Genomic DNA, 27,773 nt, shown 5'->3' with positions numbered 1-27,773 from the left:
GGGAAGAGTAGGCAAATCAGAGTCAAGTAAGCTGTGATGATGTCTGATTTTATCTGTCATAGGGTGCTCAGATATTTGGTCAAACATTATTCCTGGTGTGTTAGGGTGTCTCTGGATGAGATTAACATTTGAATCAGTAGTCTTGAGTAAAGCAGACTGCCCTCCCCAATGTGGGTGGGCCTCATGTAATTAGTTGAAGACCTCAAACAAAAAGGCTGAGTAAGAAGGAACTCCTCCTGCCTGATTGCTTGAGTTGGGACCTCAGTCCTCCTTGCCTTTGGATGAGAGCTGAAACCTTGCTCTACTTGGATCTCAAGGCTGCTGGCTCCCAGACTGGCATTTAAACCAGCAGCCCTCCTGTTTCTCAGGCCTTCAGACTCAAACTGGAACCATATCATCGGCTCTCCTGGGTCTCCAGCTGGTCGACTGCAGATCTTGGGACTTCTCAGACTGCATAATTGTGTGAGCCAATTCCTTACTATCTATGTACACACACACACACAGACACACACAGACACACACACACACACACACACACACACACCCTCCCACATCTTGTTGGTTCTGTTTCTCAAGAGAACCCTGGCCAATACATAAACCTAGTCTTTTTTGTGGCCTTTGTTTCATTCCTGGTTTTCCATAGTTCTCCTAAAGCTGTCATAGCTTCTGCATTATTAGCTGTGGGTTCTCTTCATGGATGCAGTCTGCCATGAAATGGCCATCTTCACCACAAACTAAGCAGGAGGGGTGCTGTGTTTTCATAAACTTGGCAGCTGTCTTGGAAACATTTCACTCTCAGGCTAGGCACCATTCTTTATAGTCTTGTTTTGAAATTGGGTTTCTTTCTGTCAAGCTCTCTCCATATAGTCCATGGGCCTTGAAAGCATATGTGCTTGTTGGCAGTATCCTGTGAGTTCTTCCTGGATGGGGAGCCCATGTTGAAAGTGCTCACACATGGTTTCCCAAAAGCCTGTAAAGTAGCTGTCAGAACTTTTAAACTATTGTGATCATTGCCAAACTGTAGAGTTATCACGTATAGATTTTTAGAGAACAGCTGCCCAAAATAAAGATCTTAGATTTAGAATTATTGCCATTAGCCTCTCTTTCTAATAGATAAGCAAGCCATTTACCTATTGAGGTAACTCCTGGATGGTGATAATAAAATTGTCATCAACAAATAAGAGGATTCTTACTTTTTTATAAAATAGAAACATGCATCTATATTGTCCCAAACCAGTTTTAAATCTTTAAGATGTAAGTTAAAAGGAAGGGGAATGCCTTTAATAATTTATAAGAGAATTATAGAATTTGTGTTGGAAGAGATTAGTTGTTAAATCCAACCATAAGCACAGCAGGAGAAATCCTACTGTAACATACCTAAAAAAGGAAGTTCTTAAAAATTACTTGGTCTCAGTCTTTTCAAATATGGTTTACTTCGTGTTTACCAATACCCGACATTGTATTCAGTGTTTCCTAAGAACTTCACCTAAATCGAATGTCTCATGTACATGTTATTGCGCTTGTAACAGAAAGACCAGTAGCATTTAGTAGAGGTGTTAGTGAGTTCGTGGTACTTCTGTCATTATTGATTTTTCTCATAACCAGATAATAAAATCACAACAATTTTCATATGGATGGCCACGGAAGTTTTACTCTTAAAAAAAGGTTCTTATACTTGAAAATGTTGGAAAGCACTGAATTAGATATCTCTGGAGCTATTTCTAGCTCTAGTATGTGGAGATAGGACTGTGGTTTAAGGATGGAGTCTTTGTATAAGAACGTGTTTAAAGAGCACACAGTACAGCATGCTGGTGAAATCCCTAGAGCTTTGGCTGGTTTCTAGCCACCCCATTTCTTTTTTTCCTGTGTGCCTCAGGGGTTTGATTCATCTTTTTTTTCACCACATCTATTATGTAATCTGCTGTTCTCTCTGCTCATAAACCCTTCTTAAAAGGGTTTGAAACAGGATGCAGGTGCCTCAGCTTTTCCCTTACCCTGTTAACTCTGAACGTATTTGATCCATTTTCATTTTTAAGCATTTTCATTGCCAGTGACAATAGGGAATGAAATGAATGAATAAAAATTTATGCATTTTAGAATTTAGAGTTTTACTAAAATTAAGAGGTTTCCCTAATCTTTACTGTAAGGTACATGAGAAAAGCTCAATTTTCTGGTAGTTGCTAGAATTAAAGCAGTGGACTAAGTGATGTCAAAGTTTCTTCCAGCTCAAATAGGTTTAATTTTTAGTGAGAGATTGCTCAGTTTCCTTATTTTATTATGTTTTTTATTCTGCGAAGTACCTACCCATCCTTTTTTCTGTTTTTCTCTATCATTTGGCCCTGAAGGTAATTACTCGTAGGCCACTGAATTCATTTCATCACAGAGGAGGTTATTATTATTATTATTATTTTTTGCCACGCCACCGCACAGCTTGTGGGATTTTAGTTCCCCGACCAGGGGTTGAACCCACACCCTCAGCAGTGAGAGCACAGAGTCCTAACCACTGGACCGCCAGGGAGTTCCTCAAGGTTATTTTCAGTCTCTTTACCCATTGCTTTTTGCAGGAAAAGTCTACTTAATAAAGACCAATAAACACCAGCAAAAAGTCAATTTCAATATATTCTGAACATAACTATTCCATTGGTGTGGTAGATTGTGTTTCCCAAAGATGTCTGCAATCGTATTTTTCATCCCATATGTTCTTACAATGTGACCTTGACATTCCTTTCACCTAGTGGTGAGGTCTGTGTCCCCATCTCCTAACCAGGGCAGGCCTTTATAACTGTCTCCACCAGTAGAGCATGGCTCCAGCAAAACTATATGACTTCTGGGGCTAGGTCATTGAAATGCCATGTACTTCCACCTTCCTGTCTTGGGATAGATGCTTAGAACCTAGCTGCCAGCCCAAGTGAGAGGCCCGTGTAAGAGAGAAACTGAAGCTCCTGGCCCTCAGCCCCAGCTGAGCACCCAACTGCTATCCAGCATCAGCTTGCCAGCCGTGCGAGTGAGCCGTCCTAAAAGCAGATCATAATCCTCCAGATCCCCACCAGGCTGCCCCAGTGGGTGCCCACGTAGAGCAGAGAAGAGCTATCTCTGCCAAGCCCTGCCTAAATTGCAGACTCACAATCACAGTGAAAGGTTGTTTTAAGCCACTAAGTTGTACAACAGAAAATAACCGAATTGGCATTCCATTTTGCCAGAGTTAGAGTAGAGACCATACTATGTATTAAACTGCCTCAGCTTTAAGAACCTGATGTATTTCTACCTTCAGGAGCACTGTCAGTATCATAAGAGAAGAAAAACAGATTCTGTGTCTTCCTCCTGTATAGATTTTTATCTCATTGACTTTCATTTTACATGTTTATTAAATTTTGTTTTTTTAAATTAATGAATAGTACAAAACAGCAAAAACTGGACAATAATATCCCTGCCCAGATAACTCCATTCTCATGTCCTTGTAAGTTAGAAGGTTGTGTGCATGTTAATAATGAACAGTGACTTTGGAATGACTCAGGCCAGATGTGTGACCTTGGAAAGCAGCATCCTCTTTGTAAGTCAGTTTCTTTATCTATAAAATGGTAACAACCTAAATGGGAAAAGAATTTGAAAAAGAATGGATACATGTGTGCGTATAACTGAATCACTTTGCTGTACACCTGAAACTAACACAACATTGTTAATCACCTATACTTTAAATAAAATAAAAAGTTAAAAAAAAAGGTATCTACTTCATAGGGTTGTTGAGAGACTTTGGTGATATATACACATCAAGTGATAGTGCCTGTCACAAAATGTTGGCTGTTCATTACTACTGCTAATCACGATTATTGTTATTGGCCTTATTATTTTTAGACTAGGGAGGGGAAGGATAACCAGCAGAAATCTGGAATGATGGAGTAAATACTCCCAAGAAGTTAGGGACAGAAGGATGTTAGGAAGTCTGAAGGGACTAAGGAATTATTAAGCATGTTTTAGATTGTTCAAGGCTTAAAGGTTTACTGAAGAGGTGAAGAGCAGAATGACCTCTTTGGGAAAAAGGATTAGGGAAGGTGATGGAGAGATTTCGAAAACAGGGGTGAGCTGATGCTGGTTTTCGGACTTCTTAATGACTGGCATTTACTGATTATGCAGTGATGTCTCAGATATATTACCTGTTGTCACTAGTTTATTTTTTTGCAAGCCCTTTGAATTTATTGATGAATACTTTGCATGCAATAAAATGTATAGATCTGACGTGTTCAGTTCACTGTGTGTTTTTATCAATTCTTAATTGTTTAGTGTTTTGGTTGATTACAGAGTAGAGTAAATGAACTAAATGGGAGGAGGGGCCCCAGGGAGAATAACTTAATCCCTAGGGTGCTGGTGTTTATTAGCAGATCAAGGTTGTATTTATTACTTCATTAGAAGACAGACGGTATTATTCCCATTTTCAAATAGAGAAACTGAGACTCATGAAAATAAAGTGATTTACCCAAAGTAACATAGCTAGAAAGTGGCACAGTCAAGACAAAACAGTTTTTGTCTGGCTCTATAAATTTTTTGCTATTACAGACTGAAATAGTGACATTGGAATTTATTTTTTTAACTTTGCTGGAGATAATTTCCTATGAGGGTTTATTAAAGTCCCATAAGTAAAATGAAAACAGTTCTTGATGTGGGTGTCTTCTGGTTTCGAATGCTTCAAACTTCCTTAAAGCTTCCAAAACCATTATTTTCTGTTTTACCAATTTCTATAATTGATATAGTATAGTTTTAGCAAGTATTCCTCTCCAGTGGTTCAGGTACTTAGATAAAAGTAGTTGTTGTGGGTAACCTAGTGCATTTTTACTTTTAAGTATCAAAGAAAGTATAGACCATTAAGAATGAAAAGAATTCAGTTTCTAGACAGTTCGTGCTATTACAGGACTCTTAGATACAAGATTTAAAAGCAGAAATGTTTAAGTGACATTCATTTTACTGGCTAACAGCCAAAGCCTCATGCTTGAGACTGGATGATGGACAAGTAATTTGCCATGTCACTGGGTGAAGAACATCTTCAGGTGTAGGAATGTAGTCTCTGATTCAGTCAGCATAGAGTTCCTGAACAGCTCAGGTTTTTCTTTCTTCTCTCATAGTTTAGATTTCTTTATTCTCTGCAGCATGTTCTATTTTTTTGTTGTTCTGTTTGAAAATTGACATCAGATAAAGAAATACATATAATAGATGAAAGGGTAACCGAGAGTTCAGCCATTTTCATAAATTCTTTTTTAAAAATTTGTTCATTTTATGAAAAATACTAGCACGGAAAATGAGATGGTTAAGACAGATTTCATGTGTAAACAATCATTTGTTCAACAGATATTCTAAAAGCATCTAGATGTGCTAAGTGTTTTTGTTTTTTTTTTTTTAATTCTGAGGACTTTTAATGGCTAGATAGTCTACTTGACATTCTCAAGAATACTGGAAACAGAGAATGGTTTTCTTTTAACGTATTGTTGATGGTTTCATCTCTTAGATCTTTTCCCCCTAGTTTCTTATAAACTGGTACAAACCTAAGAGTTTTTACTGTGAGATAATAGAAAATAATATTGGTCTTTGCCCTCAGTTCCTGACCCGGAGCCCCTGAAACGTTTATTATTTCCTGGGTGATGAATGTCTTTGTTCTGATGAGGTGACTGGTTGGGCTCCTGGATGAGGGCTGGCCACCGGAAAGACCAAGCCATGGTTAGAAGCTTGGTCAGCCCCGCCACCCATTCTCTTGAGAAGGGAGAAGGGCTGAAAATGGAGTTAATGACCGATCATGCCTACATGATGAAGCTTCCATAAAATTCCCAACGTACGGGGTTCAGAGAGCTTCCAGGTTGGCGAGCACTGGGAGGTGCTGGCAGAGTGGCATGGAAGCCACTGGACAGGGCATGGGAGCTCCACACCCCTTTCCACATACCTTGTCCTATGCTTCTCTTCCATCTGACTGTTCCTGAGTTATATCCTTTTACAGTAAACTTGATCTAGTAAGTAAATGTTTCTCTGAGTTGCGTGAGCCACTCTAGCAAATTAAGCAAACCTAAGGAGGGGGTCATTGGAACCCCCAGTCTGTAGCTGGTCAGTCAGAAGCACGGGGGGTAACCTGGGCTTGTGACTGATATCTGAAGTAGGGGAGGTGGCAGTCTCGTGGGACTGAGCCCTTAACCTGTGGAATCTGATGCTTGCTCCAGGTAGACAGTGTCAGAATTGAGCTGAATTCCTGCCGGTGTCAGGGAATTGCTTGGTGGTGCCGGGGGAAACCGCCACACATTGGGTGACCAGAGTGAAGTGTTTCGTGTGAGTAGTAACGGAGATTCACAGGAGAAAAATAGTAGGGAAGAACTGGGTTTTTCCCTACATAGGAAGGAAGTAGGGGTTTTTCCTTTTTAACATCTCAAGAGTAATCCAGTGAGTGTTTCATACTACAATTTGCCCTATACTCCTTTTTTTTTTTTTTTTTTTGTTAAATTTTTTTTTATTTATTTTTATTTATGGCTGTGTTGGGTCTTCGCTTCTGTGCGAGGGCTTTCTCCAGTTGTGGCAAGCGGGGGCCACTCTTCATCGTGGTGCGCGGGCCTCTCACCATCACGGTCTCTCTTGTTGCGGAGCACAGGCTCCAGATGCGCAGGCTCAGTAGTTGTGGCTCACGGGCCCAGTTGCTCCGCGGCATGTGGGATCCTCCCAGACCAGGGCTCGAACCCGTGTCCCCTGCATTGGCAGGCAGACTCTCAACCACTGCACCACCAGGGAAGCCCTGCCCTATACTCCTGATAACCCTTTCTCTGCTCTTACAATTAAAAAAAAAAGAGTGTGTGTGTTGCTGCATTTTGCTTTCTGTCTTCTTCCTCAGCTATAGGAGAATATAAGCTCTGTGAGGGCAGGGACGTTTCTTTGTTCATAAAGCACTCAAAATATCCAGAATATAGTAGGTGTTCAAGAAATATTTTGTTGAATAAATAGTGTTTAGTTTAATTAATTATTTTAAAATGAAATCTAATATATGTACAAAAAAGCATATAGGACATATGGGTACTTTAAAAAAGAACAATAAAATAAACATCTTTGTCTCACTGGCCAACTTTAAAAATAGTGCATTATCAATATTCTTGGAAGTTCCTTATATGCCTCCTTTTATGGCATTCACTTCCTTCCTTTCCCAGTCAGAGGAAAGCACTACTTTGAATTGGTTTTTATTACCTTGTATTTTCTTCATTGTTTTTGACATATGGATGTAATTGTAAATATATTGTTTAGTTTTAGATTTGTTAAACTTTATATATATATATGAAATCATACTGCTTGTATTCCTTTTCAGTTTGCTTTATTCATTCAGCATTAGGAGTTTGAGATTCTTTCATGTTAATACATGTAGATGTTTAACCTTCATTTTCAGTGTTATATAGAACTCAACTACATGACTGTGCCACAATTACCCATTATCTGATCTGTGAGTAACTGAATTGTTTCTAAGTTACAAACTATGCAACCACAGACATTTAAAAAAATATCTCCTGATGTACATGTGCAAGAGTTTCTTTAGGGTAAGTATCTAAAGACTTTCTGGGTCATTGGGTTTTGTCAACTCAGTGATGACAATCATTTTCCAAAATGGTTGTACCAATTTATACTCCTATCATCCACTTCCTTGAGAGTTCCAGTTTCTCTACTTCCTTGGCAGCGCTTGATATTTTAAAATTTTAACCACTGTGGTAGGTGTATAATAATAGTGCTCTGTGTGTGTGTGTGTGTGTGTGTGTGTGTGTGTTTTAAGAAAACATTTTTTATTTCATTCTTAACCACAGATGCTTGGGCACTTCACAGCTTCTCAAATCTTGGGGTCATATTGGGTGTCATCACCTCCTTTCCTGTGCCACGTGATTTTCACATGGTATTTGTTTTTTTGTTGCAGCAACCACTGGAAAAACCAGCTTCACAAAGATATGGCAAAGATATGGCATTATGGCAAGGAATGTGAAGTGATCTAATGTTAACACTGAACTGCTGAACACTGAGCTTGTTGTTTGTGGAGTATCCGACAGATGTCACTGTGTTTCCCTTGAAAGTTTAAAATAACCCGCAGCATCCTTGTGAGTTTGCTGTGGTTCCCTGAGGTGCGTGGACGCACATTTTAGGAACCATGGCCTTGGAATATTAATCATGGTTATCTTTAGGAAGTAGGATTTTTACTTATTTTTTTATACTTTCTGGATTTTCTACATTTTTTTTATAATGAGCATATAATGCTTAAGAGACATCAGAGAAAATATTATATATGTGTCCTGTTTGTAAAGCCCATACTTTATTTTACTTTTTTCTTAGTGTTTACCTAATGTCCTTTTTCTGTTCCACATAAGATACCACATTAGTCATCATATTTCCTCAGAGATCTCTTGACAGTGACAGTTTGTCAGATCTTTCCTATTTTTGACGACCTTGACAGTTTAAAGTGTATTGGTCAAGTAGTTTTTCAGATGTCTTTCAACTGGGGAAGACCATGGCGTAAAATGTCATTCTCATCACATCATATCGAGGGTCCATGCTATCCACATGACTTATCACTGTTAATGTTAACCTTGATGCCTAGCTGAGTATCAGAGTTCTTCACTGTAAAGTTACTCCTTTATTCCCCCCTTTCATACTGTATTCTTTGGTAGGAAGTCACTATGTGCAGTCCACACTCAAAGAATGGATGTTATGCACCACTTCCTTGAAGGCAAAATACGTAAATTATCTTAAATTCTTCTTCATTGGCGATTTGTCTGTTCTCCCACTTATTTATTTACTTAATTTATTGTCTGTCTATCTATTTATGTATTCAATCATTTATATAGTTGAACTCAAGGATTTGTTTTTATACTTTGGGTTATAATCCATTACTGCTTTATTTTTTGTTGTTGCTGAAATTGTTCCAGCTTGACCATTGAGAGTTCTTCAGTTGGCTGCTGTATCCCTTTGACATACTCCTGTCATTGTGGGTTTAAAATAAAAAAATTTTTTTAGAACACTTCTTACTTTCTAACACTACAAGATGCTCCAGGCTCATCTTGTATATTTCTTGCCTCAGTCATAGAATCAGACATTTCTCCAAGGAACACTTTCATTTTATTGGAAAATGGTATTTGGTACTGGGGTATTGGTTATTTGTATATATGTTTATTGGTTATTTGTATATCCTGTTTGTTATGTAACAAGCCTGTTCAAGACTTTTGTCAGAGTTGAGTTGTTGCAGCAGAGAGTGTATGACTCTCAAAGCCTAAAACATTTACTATGTGGCCCTTTATAGGAAAAGTTTGCTTGCCTCTATAGTTATAATAACTATTATAATATATGATAACTATTATAATGTCAGTTCTTACCTCTATAGTTATCATAACTCTTATAATAGTTATGATAACTATTATAATGGGTTGGTTTTGATTGGTTGATTTTTCTCATCATCAATGGTCGTATTTTTCTGCTTCTTTGCTTTTTTTAAATTTTATTTTATTATTATTATTGTTATTTTTGGCCATGCCCCACGGCATGTGGGATCTTAGTTCCCCGATCAGGGATCAAACCCATGCCCCCTGCATTGGAAGCATGGAGTCTTAATCACTGGACTGCCAGGGAAGTCCCTTTTTTTTTTTTTCTTTTCTTTTCTTTTCTTTTTTTCCCCCTGCTTCTTTGGATGCCTGGTAATCTTTGACTGGATGCTAGACATTGTGGAGGGATTGGAGTTTTGTTTTTCTTCTTATAAATTTCTGGAGATTTTCCCTGAGATGCAGTTAAATTATTTGGAAATATCTTGTTGCTTCTGGGTCTTGGTTTTAAGCTTTGTTGGGTGGACCTGGGCAGCATTTAGGGCTATTGTCACTAGGGCTTATCATTCTCTACTACTATGGCAAGACCCTTCTGAATACTCTACCAAGGAATTATAAGGTTTTCCAAGTCTAGCTGGTGGGAACAGACACTATTGTTGGTCCTGTGTAAACTCCCAGCGTTGTTCCCTCTAGTCCTCTCTGATGATTCTTTCCTCTGTCTTTGGTGGTTTTCTTCCATTCATGGGCTGATGTGTATTCAGTGGAATACTTGAGAGGAACTCCCCGCACATCTCCAGCATTTTCTCTCCTATACGATATCCTGCCCTGTGAACTCTAGCTGCGTTGGTCTCCCTGGACTCTCAGCTCTGTCTTTTCAGCTTGTGATATCCCTTGGGCTCTGCCTGGGTTCCCTTTCCCTGCACCACACCCTGGAAATGCTCTCAAGGCCGTGTCTTGGGGGCAATTATAGAACTCACCTTTTTTTTGTCCTCAGAGATCACTGGGTTTTGTTGTTGTTGTTCTTTCTAAATGTACAGTGTCTTGAAAAACCATTGTTTATCTATTTTGCTGATTTCTTTTGGTTGTTTAATGTAGGAGGGTAAATCTGGTCCCTGTTACTACATCTTGGCCAGAAGTAGAAGTCCTTGAAATCTTTTTTTTAAATCCTGAGTGAGTGTTTAATTTTGTCAAATCCTTTTTCTATATCTATTGAGATGATCGTATGATTTTTTTTTCTCTTTTTTTTTCCCCTGTTAATGTGTGTTGAATTACATTGATTTTTTTCCCTAATGTTAAATGAACCTTGCATTTCTGGAATAAACCCTACTTGTACATGATACATAATCCTTTTTAATATCTTCGCTGTATTCAATTTACTAGTATATTTTTTAGGATTTGTGCATCTGTTTATGTTCATATACTGCCCTTCCTTAGGTTATGACATCAGGGTTATCCTGGTTTATAAAATGGATTGGGAAACATTCCTTCTTTTTCTCTAGAAAGATTTGCATAATATTGATGCTTTTTCTTCCATAAATGGTTAGACAAATTCTCTGGTGAAGCCATGTGATGATTTTATTTGGGAAACTGTTTAATTACAGATCTATGTCTTTAATATATTTAGGACTATTGAGATTTTTTTTATTTTTGTTTCAATTTTGGTCAGCTGTTTTTCTAAGAAGACAAATGATCCTTTCAAGGTCATATGTCTAATAATGAATAAAACTTCCAGTCCTGTTCTTTTTCAGACTATGTCATACCATATTAATATATACTTTTAAATTTGTATACTTTTTTATCCTCTCTGGTAGATTGTAAACTAGCAAGCAGGTTCTATCTCTGGTAAAACTTAGTATCATCTGAAGCTTAGGACCAAATAGATGTTTGAATTAAATTAAAGCATACTTGGGTTTGTATTGAGATTTTAAATGGAGAGACCTTGATTTAAGTGGTTGTTGCAATGCTTCATTTGGGCTCCGTCAGTCTCTGCAATGTACGTTTTACCTCTTTGACAGTGGGTATTGTTGTTTAGAGTATGTATTGAATAAAAAGATAGGAATAATGAATTGAAAGTATAGTTCTTGGGACTTCCCTGGTGGCGCAGTGGTTAAGAATCCGCCTGCCAGTGCAGGGAACAAGGGTTCGATCCCTGGTCCAGGAAGATCCCACATGCCACGGAGCAACTAAGGCCGTGCGCCACAACCACTGAGTCAGCGCTCTAGAGCCTGCGAGCCACAACTGCTGAGCCCACGTGCCACAACAACTGAAGCCTGCATGCCGCAGAGCCCGTGTGCCGCAACTACTAAGCCCGCGTGCTGCAACTACTGAAGCCTGTACCACTAGAGCCCGTGGTCCACAACAAGAGAAGCCACCACGATGAGAAGCCCGCACACTGCAACAAAGAGTAGCCCCCGCTCGCCACAACTAGAGAAAGCCTGCGTGCAGCAACTAAGACCCACGCAGCCAAAAATAAATAAATAAATAAAAATTAAAAATTAAAAAAAAAAAGTATTCTTAAATTTTGGAAGTACCATTTATATTATTGTATTTATTTTTCTAGATTTCACTCAATTTTTTTTTTACTTCCTAAAACTTAGTAGAATAGATATCTGTCTGTAATTCTAGGGCAATTGCAAGAAAAATAACTCTAGTTCAGAATATGATTTACCAAAACCATTTTTTATTTCTATTCAAGAGAGATTATAACTTGAATTTAATTCTGTTATCAGGGAGATTTAGTGAATATGTAACATTTCAATACCATAAAACATTTCCATCTTGTTATAGTAGACTTAGTTTAAGATTCACCTGTTAGGGAAGAATGTGAGTTTGAAGTGGAGAGGGTTCAATTGAAGGTCTCCTTCTATAAAATATGTAGTCCGTTGCCAACAGAAATATTACCTAGCAGCAGTTTACATGTGCCAAGAGAGGCCAGAAAAGTATTGTAGTAGAAATTATACAGGAGAGCTGTGAAACTAGATCCCTGAGGATGTCAGGCAGGAAATAAAGCTTACCAGGCTAAAAAAATTTTACTGGATGGCTAGGCCATTGGAAATGAATCTTCCAGTGCTTGTATTTTTTACTGGGCTTTTATTTTTTAAATGTTATTTAATTTTATTATTTATTTATTTTTGGCTGTGTTGGGTCTTTGTTGCTGTGTGCGGGCTTTCTCTAGTTGTGGCGTGCGGGCTTCTCACTGCAGTGGCTTCTCTTGTTGCGGAGCACGGGCTCTAGGCGCACGGGCTTCAGTAGTTGTGGTTCGCGGGCTCTAGAGCACAGGCTCAGTAGTTGTGGCGCACGGGCTTAGTTGCTCCGCGGCATGTGGGATCTTCCCGGACCAGAGCTCGAACCCGTGTCCCCTGCGTTGGCAGGCGGATTCTTAACCACTGCGCCACTAAGGGAGTCCCTGTTGGGCTTCTATGTTGAATAGACAGTTACTTACACTTAAGTAATTTAAACTGTTTAAAAAATTTAAACCAAAATTTTCTTAGAAATTTTCTTAGAAATTTTCTAAGATCATATTGAATAAATATTAACTTATTTATATCTTTTTCCTATAAAGTATTTAATTCTCTGAGATTAAGGTTTGGAAATGCATTAAGAGAGGGGTTTTAAGTTCTTGGGGATAAAATAGAGTAAGTAGTTAAAGCAGTTTACTTTTCTGTGCCAAAAATGGAAATACAGAAAGCATAAATAAGCAATTGTACCAGAGTATTTTTTTTTTTTGTACCAGAGTATTTATCTGTGATTCTCTTTATTTCTAAAGTACAACATTTCCCATTTCCACTGTACGCATTCAGATATATTACACAGAATCATTGAGCCTAAAGGACTTTGAAGGAACATCTGCTGGGATTGGTTTATTTTGTGGGGAAGAGGAACAAGGAAGGTACCTTTGAGATACAAGTAATTTGCCTAGTGTCATGAAGGGAATAGGAACATTTTTAGCACTTGAGGAAATAGAACTTTTCCTTAATTACTGTTGTGTTAGTGAGTTATTTGAAATTTGACATGTGTGGTGATGGCTTGGTTTTCTCACCACCAGATGGCTTCTCAAAGTTGGTATGTCGCTTTTAGTGACTGCCAGCAAAAGTAAAAACTGTCAAGCCCCTTTGAAGGTCATTATCATTTAGGAAACAAAAACAGTGTTGACACTTTAAATAAGAATAGCTTTCGGTTCTTAGAATTAAGAGAAGGTTATTATGAGATTATTTAATTTAAGCTTTCTAGGCTGCTTCTACACTGGTGATGCACTCTTCTGTCTTTCATTATGCATGCCCCTTGAGGTTCACAGATAGGTTTTCGACTAATGTTATAGAATATTAAAAGAAATAGAGATGGTCCCGTAACTTCAGTTATACGCAGTCCTTGTAACTGTGTTGTACATTGAAATCTTACCTAGGGCAAGACTTAAAATAAGTTTGGTTCACTTCTGGTTCATAGAGCATTGATATTAACAATTTAAAAAATGCATTCAACTCAAAACATCATTAAAGAAATTTTTGAAGAAGCAAAAAAAAAATTGCCACTTAATTTGAGAAAAATTTCTTTTTATAGAAAAGTTTTATTTTGAGCTCAGATTGCAGCTGCATTATAGCCTGTACAGCAGAGCCAGTATTGGAACAGAGCTTAAAAACTAGGATTCTACCGTTTTTATGAAATGAAATGAAAAAGAAAAGGATATAAAGTTTTGTATATGAAACTGAGTATGCTGTTTCATAAAAGCCATACCTCTGAAATGTGTTACGTAAGTAGCTTAACATGCTGATTTCTCTTGAATGAGAATAAGTTTGAAATCAGCAAAAAAAGTCTTCCTGTAATTGGAGTTTCTGAGTCTAAAAATATTCTTCATTTATTCCTTAAAAAACTAAGTGTTCAAAACTTATTACGAAGCTACAGTAATCAAGGCATTGTGGTCCTGGCATAAAGACGGGCATATAGATCAGTGGAATAGAATTGAAAGTCCAGAAATGAAACCTATACATCTCTGATCAATTGATTTTCAGTAGGGGTGCCAAGAGAAGTCAGTGGTGAAATAATAGTCTTTTCAACAAAAGTGCTGGGACAGCTGGACATCCACATGCAAAAGAGAAGCTGGACCCCTCACCTCACATCATGTATGAAAATTAGTTCCAAATGGATCACAAATCTAAATGTAAGAGCTAAAACTAAAACTCAGAAGAAGACATAGAAGTAAATCTTTGTGACTTTGGATTAGGCAATGGTTTCTTTGATATGACACCAAAAGTGCAAGTGGCAAAAGAAAAAATAGATAAATTGGACTATATCAAAATTAAAAACTTTTTTTTGCTTCAAAGAACACCCTCAAGAAACTGGGAAGACAACCCACAGAATGGGAGAATTGATTTGCAAATCATGTATCTGATAAGGAGTGTATCCAGAATATTAAAAAACTCTTACAACTAATAAAAAGACAAATAATCCAATTTACAAGTCAGCAAAGGATTTGAGTAGTCAATTCTCCAAAGAAAATACATACTTGGCCGGCAAGCACATGCAAAGATGCTGAACATCACTAATCACTAGGGAAATTTGAATCAAAACAACGAGATACCATTTTGTACCCACTACTATGGCTATAATAAAAAAGAAAAACAATTACAAGGTTGATGAAGAAATTGTGCCCTCACTACAGACCTGGTGGGATTGTAAAGTGATGTAGCTGCTTTTGCATAATTTGGCAGTTCCTCAAAAAGTTAAGAACATAGAGTTACCGTGTGACCCAACAACTCCACTTGTAGGTATATACTCAAGAAAAATGAAAACGTATATTCACACAAAGCCTTGTACACAGATTTTCAAGGCAGCATATTTATAATAGCCAAAAAGTAGAAACAACCCAAATGTTCATCAACAGATGAAGAGTTAAATTAGATATGGTATTCCCATACAGTGGAATATTATCCAGTCATAAAGGAAATGAAATATTGATACGTGCTACAGTATTGATGAATCTTCAAAACATTATGTTAAGTGAAAGAAGCCAGTCATTGAAGTCCACATATTGTGTGATTCCATTTATGTAAAACATCCTGTACAGGAAAATCCATAGAGAGAGAGAGTAAATTCATGGTTGCCAGGGTTAGGGGTAGGGGAAAATGAAGAGTGACTGCTAATGGGTATGAGATTTCTTTTAGGAGGTGATGAAAATGTTCTGGAATTAGGTAGTGATGATCGACATAGAATTTTTGTGAATTTACTAAAAACCAATGAGTTATACAGTTTAAAGAGGTGAGCTTTATGGCATGTGGATTATATCTCAAGTAAGCTGTTATTAAAAATACCCTGTGTTATAAATAACTTACCCTAATGACTAATAAAAGATTGTTTGTGATAAAAAATGAATTGGAATCATAAAGCAATTAACCACTTCCAGGTCAGGTGACGACTGAGAAGCAGCTGAGAAAAAAATTGCATGAGCCTCCAGCAGACACCAAATAAAACTTGGCGTTATACAGTTGCTGCTGTACGGCCAAATGTAAGGTAGCATTTTTGTTTAGTCTAGACTTTTTTGGAGTAAGCCATTTTGTTTTAAATTGAAGATGGTTCTTAGTTTGAAATATATATTTTGTGCTTGTAACAGGTTTTTACTTAGGTGGGTTAAAACAGTGATTACAAAATTAGAATGTGACAAAATAAAACCTTGTACCTGAATTCCAATTTGTTGTCAAATTATTCACTAAACAAATGGGAGAAAGAATTGTTTGGGCTGCAAATGTACTACCTCATTATTACTTAGATAGAAATAGATGCTGTCTTCTGGGAAGCATCTTGAATTACTTTCAGAAAGATATTTGGTGATTTGCCTGATTTGGGTCAGGTCAGTATTTTTATCTTTGACATTTGCTATTTCTGATGAATATTTTTTTTTAATAGGAGATGGAGCAGTCTGCTCTTTTCTTAAAAAATTTATTTTTGGCTGCGTTGGGTTTTCCTTGCTGTGCACGGGCTTTCTCTAGTTGCGGCGACTGGGGGCTACTCTTTGTTGTGGTGTGTGGGCTTCTCATTGCGGTGGCTTCTCTTGTTGTGGAGCACAGGCTCTAGGCGTGCAGGCTTCAGTAGTTGTGGCACGTGGGCTCAGTAGTTGTGGCGCGTGGGCTCTAGAGCGCAGGCTCAGTAATTGTGGCACACGGGCTTAGCTGCTCTGTGGCATGTGGGATCTTCCTGGACCAGGGCTCGAACCCGTGTCCCCTGCATTGGCAGGCGGATTCTTAACCACTGCGCCACCACGGAAGTCCCTGAATATTTGTTTTAAAAGATGGTTTAGCTATGACCCGGATTTTAGGAATTCTACCAACAGTACTGTTGTAATTTTATATAAACATTTCCCTGGGTTTATCATCTTTCATTTATTGCTAGTCGTACTAGATTTTAATATGATAATGGAAGTCAAAACTTATACTCGTGATTATCCACTTCAAATTTCCTTTAATCATTAAAAGAAAAGATGAACTTAATTTTACAGTACGATTTGACCCATGGGGTTATGTTATTTTAAGTAATGCTAAAGCCCTCCCAACTTTGTGAAGAAGCATGCTCAGATGGTTAAATTGGGAAAGTATTTGACTTAAGGGCCAATTAAGCGTTCTTTTTGGCTCTAGCCAGTAGCTTCTTTGAGATAACTATCCTAAAGTGATCTTAGCTTTCTGCTGTAATGAACAGTGCAGAGAATTTTTTTCCCTTGCTTTCCCTGCAAAGAATTACTAAGTAAAGTACACTGCAACAAATCGCTTCATTTTGCAGCTTTTGTGAAATTTTTGTTTTGTTTGTTTTTCCTTTGATGTGTTGAGAGCTGGCAAAGAAGATGACCTGACAGGCAGAATTAGACTGAAATCTTTGGGGCGATTGTTAGGTGTTTGGATCCTCAAGCCTGATGCCTAGAGGAAGTGTTGGCAAGGGTAGAACTATAAATCTTAAAATTGTTACTCAGTTAAGATGCATTCATGACTCTTCTCCATTAAGATTTGGAGTTAAGTGTTTGTAACTAGTTACAGCCATGTAACAGGTATACCTCATACTAGAAACTCCTTTGTCATTTTTCCAGTTACTCTGCTAGATGGGTTTTAATATAATAGGAAGAATATGATGTCAGCTCTTTCATACTTTGGACTAGAATGATTTTGTTCTCTTGTCAACTTGAAGAGACTAGCTGAATCCCTTTCTAGTGGCTGGCCTTAGTATTTGATTGTAGATTTTGTGTTCATTTCTACTTGGGGTAGTAATCCTATTAGGATACATATTGCCAATTGTATGTGAAGGTGTAGCTATTTGGAGCATAAAATTAGATACACTTCCTTCCTTTGGCTCACAATCTAAATTTAGTAGGCGAGAATCTCCTTTGGTAGATGTCATTAAAAATAGAAGATACCCATCTGTCTGGAATGGTTTAGATACAATTCTGCCTACAGGCTTGGAGATGAATTATATAATGCAGACTTTCTTTTAGCCCTAGGATTCTTAGAAAAATAATGTTTTCTTTGATACAGAGGCCAAGAGTGTACAGTTTCCAGCGTTGACTTTAAATTATCCTGTAATTCTGTGGAAATCAAGAAGAGCTAAGAGAATTGAATTTTGAGGAGAACTTTAGAAGATAAGATGAAACAATACACTTGATTAAGAGAATTGGCTTTGAAGTAAAAATGTAGTTCCAATCCTATATTTACAATTTACTAGCTGTGTGAGAAAGTTCCTTAACCTCTTGGAGATTATAACCTCATTTATAATGTTGGGATAGGAAGCCGACTTCATAGGGCTGCAGAGGAGGAAATTAAGTGAGTTAACATGTATTTTTGCAAAACACTTTCTTCAGTGCCTGCATGCAGAAGGCATTGCTTGGTGGGAGTTATTGTTTATGGTAATATTACTTTTGGTTCCTTTTATTGAAAATTATGCCACATTGATGTTAAAAAAAAAAGTTTAATTTAGAGCTCAGGATTTAATATGGGGGCAGAGGTGAACAGGGAATTCCTAGGGGTATTTGGAGTCATGGAAATTGTTGAGAAGAGTACTGAAAAACCATCCCCAAAGGAGTACTTGTATTTAGGGGATGCAGAAGAAACAGAGAAATAGAGAAAGCCATCAATAAGGTGAAAAGAGAACCAAGAGAATAATGTCAGGGAATTCAAGAGGTAGGTTGCTCACCAGGTCAAATATTTTCTTCAGAAGTTCATTCAAAAATATTTTAAAACACCCTGTGATGTGAGGTAGTGGAAGGACCCTGAGGAGACCGCTGAACTGGGCAGGTAGGATCTTTGAGAGAATAGAAAAATGTCCGTAGACTCAGATTTTCTTGGGTAGAGAAGTAAATGTATAAAAGTAGTAAAAGTAAAAAAGTGGAAGTGGAGGCCATGAGTATAAGATGGATCCTTATGAAAATTTGGTTGTACAGAGAAGGAGAGAGAGAACTTAAGGGGCAGGAGAAAGGGTTTGGGTTTGTTTGTTTTGTTTAGGAAAGAAAAAAATGAGCATGTTTGGAGTCTGAGGGAGAAATTAAACATACTGTCCAGAGAATAACTGCCGGGCAGATCGTGGCGTGAGACAAATGGGAATGGGATCCAGTGCACGGGTGGAGGCTGAGAGGAGCAGCTGTTCTTTGGTAGAAAAGGCGGAAAGGAGGATGACACGTAAGTTTGAGGCAGGAGGGCCTCTATTTAAGTGGGGAAATGGACAGTGAACTTATTGAGATAATAACAGACCAGTGGCCCTCAACTGAGGATGATTTTGCCTCCCAGGGGACATTTGGCCATGTCTGGCGACATTTTTGATTGTCCTAAGTTGGGGAATGTGCTACTGGCATCTAGTGTACAGGGGAGAGGCATGCTGTTGGCCTGCTGCAGCATACAGGACAACCTCCCGCATCAAAGAATGATCTGGGCCCAAATGCTAAGAGTGCTGCAGTTGAGAACCTTGCCCTAGATCACAACATTTCTGCAACATGATCTTCAACAAAAGGCAAAAAGTTTGAATAACAGCTTGATATATCACCTCTTAGAAAGTCACAGGACGTATTGAAGTCTGAAAAATCCTCAGGAGAAAATCTAAACTGTTTGACTGACTGACTCCCCCCAACCCCTATTATAACAACTCTTAACCTTCTGAGAAATACGTTTAGGAAAAGACTGTACTTTAATTTATTGGCTGGCTGGTACTGTGTATTCATCTTAGCTCAGAATCTATTGATAATGATAGCTGCTATTATTACTATCCCTCCCCCTTTCAGATGTGAAATCCTGGGCCACTTCTGACAAATGTGTTACAAGTTACAATTTTAAGGTAAATGTAGGCAATGTGAACAATCAACACAAAAAAATAAGAGCTACTTCTCATAGGTCTGTAGAATACACTGATAATTGTGCTTTTAACATCTTACATTAGAGTGTGGTGGTTCCCCAAAGATTTAGACATAGAATTACTACACGATCTAGTAATTCCACTTCTGTGTATATACATACCCAAAGGATGAAAGCAGGGACTTGAACAGATACGTGTACACCGGTGTTCATAGCCACATTATTCACAATAGCCAAAAGGTGGCAACAACCCAAGTGTCCATCCACGGATGAATGGATAAACAAAATGTGGTATATACGTATAATGGAGTATTATTCAACTGTCATAGGGATGAAATTCTGACACATGCTACAACATGGATGAACCTTGAAGACATTATGCTAAGTGAAATAAGCCAGACTCAAAAGGACATTATGCTAAGTGAAAAAAGATTGTGTGATTCCACTTATCTGAGGTCCTTAGATTAGTCAGATTCATAGAGACAGAATGTAGAATGGTGGTTGCCAGGGGTTCGGGGAGGAGGGATAGAGAGTTGTTCAGTGGGTACAGAGTTTCAGATCTGAAGATGAAAAAGTTCTGGACGTGAATGGTGGTGATGGTTGCACAACAGTGTGGATGTACTTCATGCCACTGAATTGTATACTTAAAAATGGTAAATTTTATGTTATGTATGGACACAGTAAACAAAACAAAACAAATCTCACATTAGAATATTTAGCAGTCAAGGGCTTTGCTGATGGTTTTTATAGAGCTTTAAAAAGGTCAGCAGAGACTGGTTTTAAACTACAGATACTGTTCCAATGAGACAGTTACACTAAACAAAACATACATTCATTTGTTGTACCAGTGATTAATATAAATTTAACACCACTTACTAACAGGCATGTAATTTTCCCGTGTTCATTATTTACTCAATCTGTTTTTAAAAATTGTCTAAAAATGTTTGCATCAAAAGTAATATTGGAGACATTTATCTAGGGTAATGGTTTTTCTTAATCTGTGATTTTCCAATAGAGAAGAAATGGGAAAAAGGAGTGAGAGTTTTGAAATTGTAAATGTACTTACTGATTAAGGGATAAGAACACATGCACACAGACCCAGGAATTATCTTACTTCAGCTAAAACAACAAGAAAACCTCAGATCTCCACTTCTAGTCTCTGTAATTGCTTTTGGCATAATAGCTATTACCTCAGACAGACTGAAAGTTTAATAACTAGATCGGAAGTTTCCTTTGCAGTAACAAATAGGAAAAACACCACCAAAGAAGTTCTCTCCCACATCTACCTCCTCCATTTCTATTTAAAAAAATTTTTTTTTAATTGAAGTGAAGTTGATTTACAATGTTGTGTTAGTTTCTAGTGTACAACAACAAATGATTCAGTTATACATATATATAATGGTTTGCATCTGCTAATCCCAAACTCCCAATCCATCTCTCCCCCACCCTTTCCATTTCTTAATTTACAAGCAGTATGACTGTATCTCACTGCCATGCCTCATCTTTGTCAATTATAATGTTATGGGTTATTGGCCTGCCAAATTTTTTCTGGTGTATAACATTGAACAGTGCCAAATGAGTTTAAAACAATCTTGTCATTCGAAAGAGTTTATATCTTGAAGGCTTATGTTTGACTTTGTACACTAGTATAATCATTTCGCGGTAAATAAATGTTACGCTGCTTTAGTAAGTCTCTTTTAATCCAGGTTTAACATCCAGTAAGAGATCATTTTTATTGTTATATTTTCAGTTATGTTCTGAATATGTTTATATTCTTAAATGTTGGTATTGAAATATTGAAATTTCTATTGCTTGTTGACTGTTATTTAATTCTTGAAGGTTCATGAAGCATCTGTAATCTCTTCTTTGAAATGCAGATATATTTTAAGCCACATATCCTTCTGAAATATCCAGCATATTTTTTGCCAATAAGTAAAGGATATTCCTTGGAAGCACCAAACTTCACATAGGAGTTAGAGAGACTAACAATACACATACAGTTCATACAATTCTTTCTCTTCTTCCTGCCTCCTTAAATCACAAGACTCTAAGGAAGAACATTCTGATTTTTAATTTGAATTTTATATGTATCTAAATATATTTACATATTTAAGTATTGATGTATTGAAAGTTATTAGAATAAAGAAAATAAAAATTTTAATTCTACGCATTTTTGAAAGGCTAAACTTAGTGACAGGTCATTTAAAAAAAAAAGGAAAAAGGCACGGCATTGTTCCAGGAAAGGGTCTTGGTTGGGAATTACAGGTCCTAATTCCAGCCAACTTAAACAGCAAAGGAATTTATTGGAAGATTGTCAAGTACCTCATAGCACTGATGGAAAGACTGGAGAATCTGGTTCAAAAAACAGGCAGGAACAAGGGAATCAAAAGGCCTGGAATTACTGCCAAAGTCATACCACCTGAAGACCTTGGTTAGAGATGTGTGGTTAAGGATACTGTTAACGGTATGAGTGTGTTCCCCTAAAATATGTACGTTCAAATCCTAACCCCCAGAGTAGATGGGGCCTTTGGGAGGTGTTTAAATCATGAGAGTGGAACCTCACGGGTTAGTGCCTTATAAAAGAGGCAACAGAGAGATCCCTCAGCCCCTTTGCACTGTGTGATGATATCACGAGAAGTGTGCACCCTGGAAGAGAGTCTTCACCCAACCACGCTAGCGACCTGGTTTCAGACTTCAAGCCTACAGAGCTGTGAGAAATAAATTTCTGTTGTTTATAAGCCATCCAGTCTGTGATTATTTTTAATAGCAGCCCAAATGCACTAAGACAGACACTGTTGTTGCCCCTTCTGGCACGCGGGCTCTAGTTCCCTGACCAGGGATCTAATCCCGCCCCCCTGCACTGGGAGCATGAAGTGTTACCCACTGGACCACCAGAGAAGTCCCTGAACTTACCATTTCTTGAGTCACTGGCTCTATCTCAAGGAGCTTTAAAAAGATTACTCTGGCTCCTACATCAAGAATGGAGTAAGGGGGGCTTCCCTGGTGGCGCAGCAGTTGAGAATCTGCCTGCCAATGCAGGGGACATGGGTTCGAGCCCTGGTCTGGGAAGATCCCACATGCCGCGGAGCAACTAGGCCCGTGAGCCACAATTACTGAGCCTGCGCGTCTGGAGCCTGTGCTCTGCAACAAGAGAGCCCACGATAGTGAGAGGCCCGCGCACCGCGATGAAGAGGGACCCCCACTTGCCGCAACTAGAGAAAGCCCTCGCACAGAAACGAAGACCCAACACAGCCATAAATAAATAAAATTAAAAAAAAAAAAGAATGGAGTAAGGGGTTTAGTAGTAGAAGTGGGGAGAACCAGTCATGAGACTCCAGTATAAATGATGTTGACTTAGATTAGGATAGTGACAGGAGAACGGATAAGAAATGGACAGATTCATGAAATAACCCACTAGGTTGCTACTGAAATTCTTTTTTGGGGAAAAATTCTTTTTCATCATCTTCTTTCTCCTTCTTCTCTTTCCCTTCCTCTCCCTCCTCTTTTCCTATTTCTCTTCCTTCTTTTTATTTCTCAGACTCCAGACCTATCTAGAGGCCTTGATGCAATCTTATCTTGCACAGGGCAGTGTAACTAATCTAGCAGATATTTCATAACATCCTGAATTCATTAAGAAAAATTGTCTAAGCTTCTCTACGTACAGTGTGGTGCTAAAGGGGGTTGCTAGTTTTAGTCATTCTAGAAGTGAGTTCAAGTCTAGACACTCAGAAATGATTCCTTTCTTCCAGGGCACTACATGATTGCTAAATAGACTGACCAACCTTTTTCTAGGTGTGGTTAATTGACACCACATAATCTCACTTTCATCTAAACTTTTTTCTCCAGGACTCATTAGTCCCTTTTTTTGTCTTTTATTGTATACTGGTTATTTGAAATAGGCCAAATGCATATCCATTATTAAAAAATGTAATGAGAAAGAAAACAGTATCTTTTTTTTAATCCTCTTAAAACAGTGATTTTTAAATGGAACTAATCATCAGAAATGACTCAAATAGTTAAAAAAAAAAAAAGAATCCCAGCACTCTTGAATCATAATATCTGGAAGTAGGTCTCAGAAATCTTCATTTAAAAAAAAAAAAACAGGGACTTCCCTGGTGGTCCACTGGCTAAGACTCCGTGCTCCCAACGCAGGGGCCCCGGGTTCGATCCCTGGTCAGGGAACTAGAGCCCGCATGCCACAACTAAAGATCATGCATGCCACAATGAAGATCCCGCACATGGTAATGAAGATCCCGCGTGCTGCAACTAAGACCCGATGCAGCCAAATAAATATTTTTTAAAAATTCCTGGATAATCAGCCAGGTTTAGGAACCATAGCTTTATGCTATTCAGACTAGTTTTACTCTTTACAGGGAGAGTTAATTAAATTCTTTCTTAATGGGAGGGATCCATTATAGATGACTATTTGGATTTCTCAGCTTGATTTTAAAATAAGGCATTTGTGTCATCCTTGAGACTGATTTCATAAGCTTAGAGATAGTTTTTTTGGGGGGCGTGGTAGAGGTGGATTACATTAATTTTTCTTTGATCCTGTGGCTTTTTTGTAATTACACAGTTTTTCTTTCATCTCCTTAAGTATAAGAAACTTGTTCTCTATATTACAAGAATATAGCCCTCTAAACTTCAGCTTCCAGCAAGTTTGTATAAAGCTAGATCACTGCTTCTCAAACTTAATGTGCCTGGACATCACCTGGAGAGCTTGTTAAAATGCAGATTCTGATTGAGTAGGTCTGAGATGGAGCCTGAGATTCTACATTTCTGATGAGCTCTGCTGTGATGCTGATGTTTTTGGTCTGCAGATCTCATTTGAGTAGTAAGAGGCTAGATGATAGTTGTGTTATCCTTTGATCGTTCATCTTTGTGTGAGTTACTCTGCTTTGGGGCTAGTTTGGGGACTGTTTAGTTCGACCAAAGGTTGAGTAGTACATTTTAAGAAGATTGGATTATGTAACCTTTTAATGCTTGTTCCCCATATTTTTGAAGGTTATAGTACTATATATAGCCTAAGGTTTTTAGTTTCAGGCTTTGGAACTAAGTAAGTGTCATAAATAGTATAATTTTTATTGAATCATTAAACGTGTAGCAGCAAAATTGGTTTATCTACTTGAGGTAGTCTGAACTACAAGTAGAGTTGAAACTGAATTAAGAATAAGAGAGAAAGTGATATAATGTTGAAAATTATTTTTAGATGTGCAGGATATACTTAAGGATTGGGGAATTTGTGTTTTGCAGAATTGAGAATGCTTTGGATAAGATATATGTTATGTTAGAGCAGTGGTTCTTAGCTAGGGGTGATTTTACCTCCCAGGGCACATTTGGTAATATCTGCAGGTGTTTTTTTTTTTTTTTAATAAGGGATTTTTTAAAAAAAATTTTATTTATTTATTTATTTATGGCTGTGTTGGGTCTTCGTTTCTGTGCGAGGGCTTTCTCTAGTTGCGGCAAGTGGGGGCCACTCTTAATCGTGGTGCGCGGGCCTCTCATTATCGTGGCCTCTCTTGTTGCGGAGCACAGGCTCCAGACGCGCAGGCTCAGTAATTGTGGCTCATGGGCCTAGTTGCTCTGCAGCATGTGGGATCTTCCCAGACCAGGGCTCGAACCCGTGTCCCCTGCATTGGCAGGCAGACTCTCAACCACTGCGCCACCAGGGAAGCCCTGCAGGTGTTTTTAATTGTCACGACAAGTAGGGTGGTAGTGGTGCTACTTGTATCCAGTGGGTAGAGGCCAGGGATGCAGCTAAACACTCTATAGTGCACCAGACAGCCACACACAACAAAGAATTATTTGGCCCCAAATGTTAGTAGTGGCAAGGTTGAGAAACCTATGTTAGAGAACCTTCACAAGTACTTGATTAATGTTTAAATTAAAAATAATACAGAAAATACAAATAGAAAATAATTATCCATATTCGCACCAAATTTAACCAATGTTAACATATTTGTTGTCATATTTGATTTTAGGCTTTTGATTTAAGACATATCACTCCATTATGTTTGGGGAAGTAATGCACAGTTACTGTTTTGAGGTTAACACAATGTAGAAAATTCAAGGATGAAAGTAATGAAGCTATCCCAGATCTCACCATGCAGAAATCATTAACACTAGATGAACATTATCCCCGATATCTTTCCATGCATATATACAGAAGAATAGAGAAATGCTTTTATAAAGTTAAGACCATACTGTATATGAACTAAATTTTTTTCCTATGAAAAATTTTAAACTTAGAGAAAATCAAGTAGAATAATTAACCCCCAATGTACTTACCACTAAGCATCAGCAGTCATGAATTCATAGCCAGTCTTATTTCATCCAAATCCACACCCCCTCCCCTGACCCTGAGTATTCTGAAGCAAATCCCAGACGTCACATCATTTCATCTGTAAATGTTTCAGTACCTGTCTCTAAAACATGAGAACTCTTTTTGAGCCATTATCACACACAATTTCCTTGATTCATTTTCTCTCCTTCTCCTTCTTTCTCCCTCTCTTGAATTATGTTTTCTTCCGAGTTGGATTTTTTGTTTCTAATGAGATTGCATGTAACAGAAGAGCATTAATTCTGCAAAGAAAGGGAAGTGGATGCTGCGTAGGCCAAAACAAAAGCTATCTGTCACAAATGCTTTTTGCAAATTTTGTTTTTTCTTTGAAGAATGTCTTAAACTGTTTGGCAGTGCCATATAAAATAATGAAGTATTTTATTTCTCTTTTTTACTGTGTTCATTTTTCAAGTCGCCTTTTCATCTTTTTCAGTATTTCTCTGAGATTCCTTCCTGCTTTGGTGTATTTGCTATAGCGGTGGCCTCTGGGGAATGATTGGAGGAAACTACCTGCAGGAATCATTTAACTGGTGGATAGCTTCTTGAGGGCTAGGAGCAAGTCTTACCTTACAACTTACCTAACAAGCAAGGTGACCTTTCTGCTTGTTACTGTTATCATGTCCTCAGTATTTGTTGGATGCTTGTCATTGATCTTGAGGGATTGTGCTGATATTGATTGGTGTATTACAGTTGAAGCCATTTACAGGAAAAACTAAGTATGCTCATTTAGTGCCAACACATGTGCATGCAGATGAATATAATTCACTTGTTAACCTTTGGCATTTGCATCTGTGGTGGCCTGCATGTAAAGAGGTGAAGCAGGGAATTCTCCAGTCACACTCACTAGGTTTCTTTGAACACTGACTCATAGGGTGACCATATGTCTGGTTTGCCTGATACAGTCTAAGTTTTTGCAGTGTCTTGATGTCATTATTAATAATGTCTCTTTTTATTCACCAAATTGTCCCAGTTTAGATGGTAAATTAAATGGTAATCCTATGATAATGACATTTAATGTGTGCCCGGCTCTCTTCTGAATACTTTACATACATTCTCATTTAATCTTCATGACATCCCGAAGAGGCAGATCCTATTTCATCCACATTTTACATATGGAGAAGTTGGGGCACAAAGAGGTTAAATAACTTGGCAAGTATCACACAGCTCTATTTGAGTAGTTAGTAGCAGAGCCAGGATTTGAGCGCAGGCAGTTTGGTGCCAGTGTTCTTAACCACTCTGCTATGTCGCCTCTGTGCTGGTCCCAAATATATCTTTGTAGAACACATGCTGATACCAGAAATCAGTCTCCTGATAATTAATATGCATATTTTTAATTTTTATTTATTTTTATTCATTTTTTATTCATTTATTGTTGGCTGCTTTGGGTCTTCGTTGCTGCGCGCGGGCTTTCTCTAGATGCAATGAGCAGGGGCTACTCTTCATTGCGGTGCACAGGCTTCTCATTGCAGTGGCTTCTCTTTGTTGCGCAGCACGGGCTCTAGGTGCGCGGGCTTCAGTGGTTGTGGCACACGGGCTCAGTAGTTGTGGCTCCCAGGGTCTAGAGCACAGGCTCAGTAGTTGTGGCGCACAGGCTCAGTTGCTTCGCGGTATGTGGGATCTTCCTGGACCAGGGCTTGAACTCGTGTCCCCTGCATTGGCAGGCGGATTCTTAACCACTGCACCACCAAGGAAGTCCCAATCTGCATATTTTTAGATCGGAAGTCTGGTGAAGGCTTTGGGAATTTGAGGGATTTCCTTGTCTTCACAAGACACTTATAGGCTCTTCATACATCACTATGCCAATCTATTTATAGACTTCTT

The 27,773-nt window shown here is 38.2% G+C and overlaps 1 protein-coding gene across 8 annotated transcripts in view; it reads left to right on the top strand.

The window, feature by feature from the left end:
- SCAI (suppressor of cancer cell invasion) overlaps positions 1–27,773 on the top strand; it is a 145,432-nt gene that overhangs the window by 16,571 nt on the left and 101,088 nt on the right. For 2 of the 8 annotated variants that reach the window (XM_082403276.1, XM_082403273.1), the window contains exon 1: positions 22,613–26,542. The exons of 5 other annotated variants lie outside the window; for them this stretch is intronic. The gene's annotated coding sequence lies outside the window, so the exon portion shown is untranslated. Of the gene's footprint in view, positions 1–6,764; positions 8,115–22,612; positions 26,543–27,773 lie in introns of those variants that run through there. One more of the 8 variants, XM_082403274.1, reaches the window with a different exon arrangement.

Source organism: Balaenoptera borealis, assembly GCF_965194805.1.
Source record: "Balaenoptera borealis genome assembly, chromosome: 8".
Classification (NCBI taxonomy): Eukaryota; Metazoa; Chordata; class Mammalia; order Artiodactyla; family Balaenopteridae; genus Balaenoptera; species Balaenoptera borealis.
The sequence above is the reverse complement of the archived record's forward strand: the minus strand, read 5'-3'. Positions and strand labels throughout refer to the sequence as shown.